We start from the raw sequence: 11846 nt of genomic DNA, 5'->3' as shown, positions 1-11846 counted from the left end.
TATAAAACTGTCAACTCCTGCACTCCAACCGTCTACTCGACAAAAAACACATTCTCGACAAATAACATTTTTAACTCATATACGGAGGTTTAAACGGTAAATGAAACTAAAGAAGAGCTTTCCACTGTATACACTATGATTTATTTTGTCTGATCATTTAAACAAAGTCACTTTCACATTACATATATTTAGTAGCGAATCTAGACAGCGCGATTCAGGAAACTGACAGATTTTATTACCGCCATCTATCACTAAAAAGTAGTAACACATAATATGCTGGCCAATAGAACACAACTCTTCTATAATTCGAACTTCGGTCAGCCCTTCATATTTATACTCGGTTTAAATTAAGACAGTCATTAAATACACATAGTATATTATTCTAATACGTAATCTGTTTGGACAAAGCGTTATATCACCAGTAATTCCAGTCCGAATTCACTTTGATTGAAATGTTAATTGTAGAATTGAATTATTAAATAGACGCTTAGGACCAGAGACAGGCTGATATAGCGTCCATATTGATACCAATTATCTCATTAATATCCAAAGAAAACGACTAGTCTAATTAGATATGACATTTAATTACTAATCTAATCAGAAAATTTTATAAATATACTTTATTGCGCACTAAAATATTCTTCCTCAAGGCACATTACACAGGTACGTAAACAAAATAGCAGATAGACGTAAAAAAAAATATACAGCATATGGGCCACCTGATGGTAAGTAAGCAAACGCCCTTAGACATTGGCATTGTAAGAAATGTTAACCATCGCTTACATAGCCAATGCGCCACCAACCTTGGGAATACCACCAGTATACAATCATGTAAATGACAGGATGAACTTATAAAATGGAAACTATGTAGTAATTTTTATAATATATAAATAAACAAAATATGTAATGTGTATTAAAAAATTATAGAAAAAAACAATAAATAATTATAATTTGTAAATAATATGTATTTTGTCTGTTCCTAATGTGTCTGGGTGTATTTGAAATTAACCATTGAAATAAACGGATAAAATAAACTTATAACGGCTGGAAATATTATGATGAAAATATTTGTGTTTTTCAGTGGATGGTTTATATTTCTTTATTATCGACTGTTCTGGTTAGAATCTGCATTCGAAATCGGTTTTAATTTAATTTTTTCTTGTAACATCATATATATCATCATTCATAAGTAAGATAACAGTAACAGTAACAGCCTGTAAATATCCCACTCCTGGACTAAGGCCTCCTCTCCCTTTTTGAGGAGAAGGTTTGGAGCTTATTCCACCACGCTGCTCCAATGCGGGTTGGTGGAATACACATCTGGCAGAATTTCGATGAAATTAGACACATGCAGGTTTCCTCACGATGTTTTCCTTCACCGAAAAGCACGAGATGAATTATAAAAAGAAATTAAGCACATGAAAATTCAGAGGTGCTTGCCCGGGTTTGAACCCACGTTCATCGGTTAAGATTCACGCGTTCTTACCACTGGGCCATCTCGACTTTTAAGATAAAAGCATACTTAAATTTAAAAAAAACAAGCGGATAATATTTTTATCAGCTCTGTATTACACGTTGATACAAAACAAGGTTGAAAATAAACGCGCACTGAGGAGGGAAAAAGAATTACATAATACATATTAAGCTACCCTTAAGAGGCTGAATAACTAATAGTAGAGAGGTGAGGGAGGTAAGTGGAAGTCAACGATGTAACGAAGAAAAACTGCTTGCTCATATCATTAGTGAATCACGGTGTACGGGCGCAGGGTGCGGTACTGGAGTGTACTTGTTCTAGAACTGCCCGTGGAAAGAACTTCTAGATCGTAATTGATGATTGTGGGTTCGAATTTTGAACATTGTTTCATGTGTTTTATTTATATATGCGATTCATCTCGTATTTGTCGATGTAAGGTTTTTTTTTAAGGACACCTTGTAGGTTTAATTACGGATGACGTTCTTCCAGATCGGATGGATTCCTGTCGGTGTTGAGTGAAATTCTGTTGATGGTGAAATACACTGCAATTTATTTTATACATGAATAAATTTACACGACTTTAGTTAAGTATTAATTTATATACAAAAAACTTTATACAATAAAAAAAGCTTAAATAAAAATATTTATTCAATAGTATGTTATTTAATTTTTTTTTTATGTTCTTTATAAAATACTTTACAAAAATAAATAGACATAACATAGACATTTTGTAAATAGTCAACTGATTCCAATGATTCGTTCAAGTGACGTCATCTACTCTTAAGTCGCTATCACTGTGACCACAAGCATTATAAAAACCATCCAAGATATTCGTTGCTCAAAAAACACATTATGATAATAATTCCAGATTATGTGTCCACAATATATACATGAGAGGAACTGAGCTCGTAACTTTTCGAGCTAAACGAAATTGCAATTTAAATTAATCACCGGAGTTGAAAATTATAAGCAGTAATTAAATTATGATGATGAGGATGAAGTTATTCTAACCGATTTTGAGCACAGCTTCCATTCTTTTATGACAGATATGCGGACTGTAAAATGGGCAAATTGATGGTAAGCTATCACCACCGCCGTAAGAAATCATCGTGAATGCGCCACAACCAATGCAATTTTGAAGAATTTCCTTCAAACGTGGCGTGAAGAGGCATCTTGCGAGCCGGCAAGGCGGGGGCAAATGCAGAACATTCTTCCCGACTGCCTGGCCATCGTCGCGTTTGGACTCTACTACTACTTACCATCAGGTGGAGTAGAGTCATTTGCCTTCCCGGCAAATATAAAAAAAAGAATTAAGATTTTATGTCTCTTGTGTCTGTAGTTACACTGATTCACTCACTCTTCCAATCGGAATACAACAAACTAAGTATTGCTATTTGGCGTCAGACATCTGATGAATGCGTGGTACATACCATCTGGGTATGCACTGGACTTGCACAAAGCCTTACCACGAAGTAAGTGTGTGAGTAATTTCAGATGAACTCTCTGTTTCCTCGCTTTTATAAACCGATAGGATGGCAACCCGACACGAGTTGCAGGACCAACGTCTTTAAATGCTTTTCCGAAACATGGTAGTGTTATACATTTTTACTGGCTCATCCAGGTGTTTGAAACCAGGACCTCACCTACCACCAGACGAACGAGACGGTCATTCAGCAATCAACAGTCTCTCGGGTAGTTATTACAATTGAATCAGCCACTCGAAAAATAATCAATATTATCTTAAACTAAAATTTTACAATCTATTCTCGACATAAATCTTGATACGTATTATTTGATTCCGTTTCATGGCTCCGATCTCATGAAATTCAATGTTCGTCCCCGAGGCGAGGGCTATCTGAGTGGTGTGATGTAGCCAGTGACTCTGTGAGCCGACATTAAAGTGAGACCAAGTGGAATGAGACACACAACTACATTTGAGATTACACTTCTTATATGTTTGCAAATTATATATTATACATTAGTAAATACAAAAGTTAATAATGTGAATAAATACTATAAATATACGCATCAATTTTGTAGGATTTCGATAATTTATTTATTAATTTAAAATCTTGTAAATACTTTATTTAGTATATTATATACAATTAAATTTAAATATCCTGCATGACAATCAACGAATAATAAATAATTTACACTTTTTTATTATCTATATAAAAGTAAAGTAACAGCCTGTTAATGTCCCACTGCTGGGCTCAGGCCTCCTCTCCCTTTTGAGGAGAAGGTTTAGAGCTTATTCCACGATGTCTTCCTTCACCGTTAAGCGCGAGATGAATTATAAATACAAAAAAAGCCGAGATGGCCTAGTGGTTAGAACGCGTAAATCTTAACCGATGATCGTGGGTTCAAACCCGGGCAAGCACCACTGAATTTTCACGTGCTTAATTATCGATATAGTATTATAATTATATTATTCTTCTATTTTTTTATTTGTGATCTTGACAATAATAAAAATTAGAACCGAAATAGCCCAGTAGTCTGAACAAATGAATCGTCGCCGTAGATTTTGGATTCAAATTTAACCATCACTAAATTTTTATGTACTTAATATGTATTTATAATTAATCTCGTGCTCGAGGTGAAGAAAAACATCGGGGATAAAAATCCGAGACATGTTACCCACCATACAGCTTTGGCGCAGAGTTGTGGAATACGCTCATAACTTTCTCCTCAAAAGAACAGGAAGCCTATGTGTAAGATATATGAAGGCTGCTACTTTACTTTTTTATATAAATTGAGAATATATAATTTTTATGTACGTAATTCTTGGCATTTTTTACAGAATAATATAAAAAATAAAAATAGATAATCTAGAATGTGCATTTCGAATCGGTGGTAGCTTAATATTCATTTTAATTCATACCAAGATGCTTGATGCTTTAAGACCCTACTTGAATACTCATTATATTGTAATAATTTTATAAATTTATTGAATTATTGTCATAATTTAGTACTTAAAAACGTTTAAATTTTGTGTTTTATTTTAATTTGTTATCGCATTAAATATTTCACATTAAGGACTTAAATAAGAATAAATAAATTTACATTAAAAATTTCTTATGTACAAGAATGAAAAGAACGTTAGCAGCGTTGAACCGTAAATGGTCTTGATAACATCATCGGCAATACATCGACTAAAATATATCTATAGTCGATTTAACACTGTAGTTGACTTTAAACCACTCCAATAATCTTATGATGGAATAATTTTACTTTAATGAGCGAAAATATTATAAAACTAGTTTCCGCTCGCGGCTCCGTCCGCGTGTGATGTGGTTGAGATATTGGGTATCCTATGTTCTTTTATAAGCCGAGATGGCCCAGTGGTAAGAACGCGTGAATCTTAACCGATGAACGTGGGTTCAAACCCGGGCAAGCACCTCTGAATTTACATGTGCTTAATTTCTGTTTATAATTCATCTCGTGCTCTTCGGTGAAGGAAAACATCGTGAGGAAACCTGCATGTGTCTAATTTCATCGAAATTCTGCCATGTGGGAGCAGCGTGGTGGAATAAGCTCCAAACCTTCTCCTCAAAAAAGGGAGAAGAGGCCTTAGCCCAGCAGTGAGACATTTACAGGCTGTTACTGTTACTGTTATGTTCTTTTCTGTACACCTGACAACGTGTATGGAAAATTTCATGATGATCGGTTGAGTAGTTTAGGCGTTAAAGCGTAACAAACAAATACACTCAGTCTGTATTTATAATAATAACTAGCGTTTTGCTCGAGGTTTCACCTGCGTAGTTCCCGTTCCTGTGGACATACGGGGACAAAATATAACCTGTGCTACTCGCTGGTATGTAGCTTTCCATTGGTGAAAAAATTTTTTAATCAGTTTACTGGTTTAGGCGCGAAAGCGTAACGAACAAAAAAACTCACAATTCGCTTTTATAATATTAGTTAGGATAAGGATTATTTTCATTAGAATTATATTATAATATGCACTTATATATTATTTTTAATTGTATTCTTTTAGAACTTTCCTTTAAGGTCGGAAATGCACCTGTAACCCATCCGGTGTTGCAAGTGTCCATGGAGGTACTTCCTTTAGATGATCTTCCTGCCCCTCTCTAACATAAAAAAACAAACTAACAGTCAACAAATGTCGCACAACTGGTCAATCGCTCTTCTCCTGTTAAGGAAAATGCTTGAAGCTATTACGCGACCCCATCGCGGTTTATTGGGTAAATATTTGACAAAACTTCATCCAACACGTGTAGGTTTGTTTGTGAAGTATATCTCTCAATATATGAATTATAAGCAAGTGAAAAAATACTAGCTATTATATCGAACTCACGATCTTCAGTAATTCAACGTGCACAATGGACGTGGTCTTTCCACCAAACAACTTCATTCTTCTTTATTACTCAAATACAAACAACAATTAAAAAATTAGCTGATCCGGGACGCGTGCCAAATGTGAAACATTGATTTTAATGTTTTGTTAATAATATTATTTTTTATTTCTTATCATTATAATGAATATGTAACAACGAAACATGGCAGTATACTAGCTTGTAATTTTATTTTCAAATTAACTGTAGTATTAGAACATTTGATGAAAAAGAATATATCCTGACAAAAAACTGTTTTGTATATTTTATAGTTTGACTGAATTAGCATATAATTTTAGTAACAAGACATAACCAATAAATATATTTTTTAACTTTATTTATTATAATGAAATAAAAAAATAAATGTCGTTTGTCGTACGGCTTAATATACTCCTAACGCATACTAATAAATGTAGATTAATAAAAAAATATTTTTGAATTTCGAACTAAAAAGCGGATTATCATAATAAGTACTACCGAAGCTGAGCGAGGTACGGACGTGTGCAAACGTAGACCACGAGTCGGACCAGCGTTGCAAAAATATAAAGGTTACCTACCTACTCCTGATTTGCCGCCAATGCGAGTTTCGTCTTTAGATTTCCACGACGTACGTGTCGTTCCGGTTACCTTTACTACGTGTTCCTCTTATATCAGTCGGAAAGGGAACAAAGGAAGCATAAAATAAGTAAAATATATTCATTGTTCTTTTCAATCCTCCCTTTGTGTAGCGCATTTTGACTAAAGTTTTTGGGTCTCGGTATAATTTGATTTATACTTTTCTCAATTTTTTTTTTAATTCTCCCAATGTGGAGGATATTTATATGGTGCGAAGGCATTACAAGCCTGTAAGGATAAGTGTTCCGGTTTGAAGGGTGAGTGAACCAGTATAACAGAAGGCAAAAAAACCGTAACATCAGTTCCCAAGGTTGGTGGAACATTAGAGATGTAAGGGATTAATATTCTTTACAATGTCTGTGACTATCATGTAGCCGACTTGCCAGCTCACCTGCTTGAAACAATAAAAAATATATAAGCTTTTTGGACACAAGCAATGTCAAGCCGAGATGGTCCAGTGGCCTAGAACACGTGAATCTTAACCGAAGATTACGGGTTCAAACCCAGGAATAACTGAGCTTTCATGTGATCATTGTATTTACGAATCATCTCGTGCGCGGCAGTAAACGAAAACATCGTGAGAAAGCCTGCTTATGTCTTATAAATTTCTGCCACATGCCCCAAACTTTTTACTCAAAAGTAAGCAAAACTTTGCTCACTAAGCAATCCTTCATGTGTTCGACCTAATAACAGATAGTAGGGGTCATGATATAACAAGTACTCTCGTTGAATTTGTACATATATCGTTCTTCTTCGTAACTAGTTATATGGTAGATATTTATTTCACCGTACAAGCCGTTTTATAGATTACCCCTTTACAATAAAGACTAAAATTGCGTAACTAAAATAAAACCTCGCTTACGGTTGAAACAAATATTGTTATAAAAACCACAATTTCTATCTCAAGTTCGCGTGATTCGAACAAAATTGCACAATTACATATCTTATACTCGTAATGATATTTTGCTACCATTGAATATTAATTTATCAATTCGTTATTACTTTTTTGGTGCAGTGGTTAGCTTGTACGGTAAGAAATCAGAGGTATTTGATTCGAATACATGGTTGAGCCATAAATTTTTTTGGATTTTTATGAAGAAAATTTGCAGGTACATTTCCGTGCCTCGGAAAGTAGCACAGGCGTATTTATTATTTTGCTTTTGTCTAAATGTACATGAGCTGATAGATGCATACATGCCTATACTATAATATCTGCTGCGAAGCTGAAATGGAGACCGTTGACAACGACCACCGCCCACCATTTATCAGGAGAAAATAATCATTATGATCAATACAATTGAAGTTAATAAGGATACTCCTAAAAATACTTCTATATTTTAAACGAAAATGTGCTTACCTCATTTAAACTCATTGTCATTTCTACTTTTTTAATTTGACCTGGTTTTGAGTTTTTTTTAATTTAAATAGTAAACCTTCCGAATATAAATAATGACCTCCAGGCCGATTTCGGCCACGGCAGCAAATCTCAAGAGAGATTAGCCAACTGTGCAGGACATATTATAGTGCACAAGTGTGCGCACAAGTACAGGTGCACTGTCTATTCCCTAGCTCTTATAATCCAATGTGATGGATTCCACAATCCCACGCGATCGAAAAGAGTTCAGGCGCAGGACCAACAGCCTAATGTGTTTCCAAGGCACGGGAGTGTACACACTCCCAACTTTTTTTATATAGAATAGGATGGCGGACAAGCATATGGGCCACCTGATGGCAAGTAGTCACCAAAGCCCTTAGACATTGGCGTTGTAAGAAATGTCAACCATCGCTTACATAGCCAATGCGCCACCAACCTTGGGAACTAAGATTTTATGTCCCTTGTGCCTGTAATTACACTGGCTCACTCACCCTTCAAACCGGAACACAACAATATCAAGTACTGCTGTTTTGCGGTAGAATATCTGATGAGTGGTGGTACTTACCCAGACAAGCTCGCACAAAGCCCTACCACCAGTAAAATTCTATACTCCGGACTACTACTGAGAATTTCTGACAGAAAAACCCAATAACTATTTATTGTATTGGACTATGGTCAAAATCCGTTCACAATTAACGAATATATCGCATATAATATCGAATGTAACCGCCTTATATTTAAAAATCGGCAGAGAAACAGTTTAACCTAACTATAGCATTAACCTATTGTAAAATTTAAAAATAGCTGTCAATTCAATTCCAGATTCATCGTGGAGTAGACTATTGATATCATTGAGAATTCCAACAATAGCAACGCTTTAATCCAGGCTTTTATAGATTAAACCTACTTCACCTAGGCACAAAAGATTCCATTTATCACATGGTTCGGTTAAGAATAGAAATATTTTTGAAACGACCCTAATACTACTTGTGATCTTGAATCGGGAATGTTAGATTTAATAAAATGTTGTAGGAGATTATATTACTAATTAAGTACGCATATTACTTGGATTTTAACTGGATTATATGAATTATATACGCTATGAAAGCTTAATATACAAATAAATAAAATCAAGTGTCTGTCTGTCATTTCAAAATAAGTGCCTCTTTTAAAGTTAATAAGAATATATTTTGAGTTACCAAAACCAAAACAATATTTTTTTATTTGTCATAAATACCAAAGGTTGTGTGTGAATTGAATATTTGTTACTTCGTTAACCTTTATTACAGCTAAAATATATGGTAAATTAACATATTTTGGCCTTTTTATCCCATTCAACTAGAGTTTCGATTATGATGGCGAAGCCGCTGCTGAATCGCTAATACAATATAATTATATTTGTTCCGTATTGTAATAGTTGAGCTGAGATGACTTAGCTGAAGAGAAGACCAACCAGGAGTGAAGTATCATGCTGAAATTAGTTCCAAACCTTCATAGAATGAGAGCCTTCGAGTATATTTAGGTTACTGAGCCAGTTTAACAACAGGCAAAAATATCATCAAAACAAACATAAGCACATATATATGATGACATATATATAACCACAGAAACAGACCCTGTATTTGATAACATTTTGACTTTCATAAATCAAAGCCGCCACAATAACTTCTAAACAGGTTAGGTTAGGCTAAGTTAAAAATCTATAAAAATTCTCAACAAAGCCTTGGTAAATACATAAAATAGGTCCCAGATATTATCGTCATTGTCGTTAACTGTAAGGAAGAAATAAACTGTGATCGTACATTTAGCGCTGTGGAGGTCAAATTCTAATGGCTCTGGGTTAAACTCGGTGAATTACAGGATGACCATAAACCAACCACATTTGAATGGCGAAGAAAACAAAAAGTATCCCTCTGTAAAACTTATTTTTGCAAAAATATAATAAAATTATGATGACGGCATACACAAACACCAGAAGGTGTTGTTAAGACATCAGTGGTAAATGAACTGAAGGAACTAAATGAAGATTTGTACTTCTTTGTTTTTGTTGCCAAAGTGGAAATGAGAAAAGTTCACTAAAAATGCTAATATCTTCATCCATTGATGATTTTATAAGTTCCATCGTTAAATAATCCATATAAGCCTGCACTGCCAGTACCGCGATCTTCAGGAATTAAGGAACGACTGGAAAGAGAGATTAATAAAACACAAATGTATAAATGATACAATTAAAACAGAAATAAATTCTCAGTAACTTGGAAGTTTGGAAGTTAGCGTAAAACCGTAGTTCCTATCTCTTTCCGGTCGTGGCGGATTTGCCGATCCAACGGATTATAGGTGTTAGAGAATAGAGAGATACTAATTGATACATCTCCTGCGCAATTGGTGATCCGTTGTCTTTGGTGAACGACAAATACGGTTATGCAATGCGAAGCTACAAGACGCGATAATATAAAGTAGTATTTGTGGCCTACGTTGTTGAATAATTAGTCTCCGATTACACGCGGTGAAGTGCGAACTTGTTTTTAGGGGAGACGCGACGCCGACCTCATTTGATTTTAAATTCTCTAAATATAAGATACTTGTTGTCTTCTTTCATTGTTTACGAAGTTTTTGTAGAGCTAAGCATTTAAAATATAAATTATAAGAACGCAATATATAATTATTTATTTATTACCTTTATTTATAACAATAATGAATAGAGATCGACGCGTTTGCCGCTCACGAACAGACAGAGTAGGACACATGCCCCGTGAAGTATTGGTCGCATTTTGTCGCGTCTCATCGGTACATGTCGCCTCCCGTCGCTCATTTAGGACGACGCATGAGATTCGACGGCCAATCTCAAAAGTAATCTCCTCAGGCCATTCCACCAGTCATAAGGACATCCGCATAATCAAAAATCTGCATGTGTATAATTGCACAACAATTTTTTTACAAAATTGAACACGTAACCTTAAAATGACTTGTAAATCGTAAACAGGCTCCATCAAATTTGGGATAAAGTGTGGAAATAAGGATAGAAGTATTAAAGGGTTCTCTGTTTACGCAATGCGTCCTACGAATTGATTATACGATGGCTTATCGGCCTTTATAACTCTGCGAACTCAGATAGGTGAAATATAGAAATGACATACTGATAACTTAAGTACTTATATATCATTCAGTATGTAATTCTAGGTTCTTTTTTGAGGTCTTATGGCTGATAAAGTTGCAAATCGAGATGCCTGGTTTATGAACCAGTGTATGCCCTGGTCGGGACATTAAAACAAAATATTGGGTTAAGCAGGCAGGCAGTATATCGTCAGAGCGTCACGGTAGCATGCGAAAGCGTTCTCGTGGCTCTCCATGTTAAGACGGAAAAGGTACCGCTGGTTTTTTAGTGGGTATTCCAATTTTTGAGGCACTCGGCGCCTTGGACACCAGTGAGCCTCACATTTCACCCACTGTTCCCGTGGGGGAAAAGCGTAATGCGTTTTTCTAGCGTTAAAAAAGGCAGTATATTCTACCATTTGCTGGTACTATGGCAGAACTCTGTCTGGATTTTGAAAATCAGGGTATAGAGATCATCATCAAGGTTTTTTCATGTTCTTCTCGAAAATTCAAGTTTTCGAGAAGAACATGAAAAAACCTTGATGATGTAGTTTTGGTAACAAATCTTTCAACCCGATCTTTTATTTAATCTAAAAAAAATATAATATAATATAAGTCAAAAATTATCAAATATCACATAATATTTTTCAAAATTATTAACATTATAAGTTTAGATTTTTGTTTGATAAATTAATAAATCATTTATAAGTGAAATTAATCGAATTAAGTAAACTTCGAAGCTAACTAAAGCTATTGAAATTGCTTCTTTGTGCGTAGTGAAAAATTTCAAGATCGTATTCAAGTTTAGCGTTTTATATGTAACATTTAAATGAAACGATTCTGATTTAAATCATTCGTTCATTTCAATTTAGTCACGTGCACCGAATCCATATATACCACTATCATATCTACCACTTCCAAGAACCTGTTCTGAGGT

Source organism: Nymphalis io, chromosome 14, assembly GCF_905147045.1.
Source record: "Nymphalis io chromosome 14, ilAglIoxx1.1, whole genome shotgun sequence".
Lineage (NCBI taxonomy): Eukaryota > Metazoa > Arthropoda > Insecta > Lepidoptera > Nymphalidae > Nymphalis > Nymphalis io.
This window is presented reverse-complemented; position numbering follows the sequence as displayed.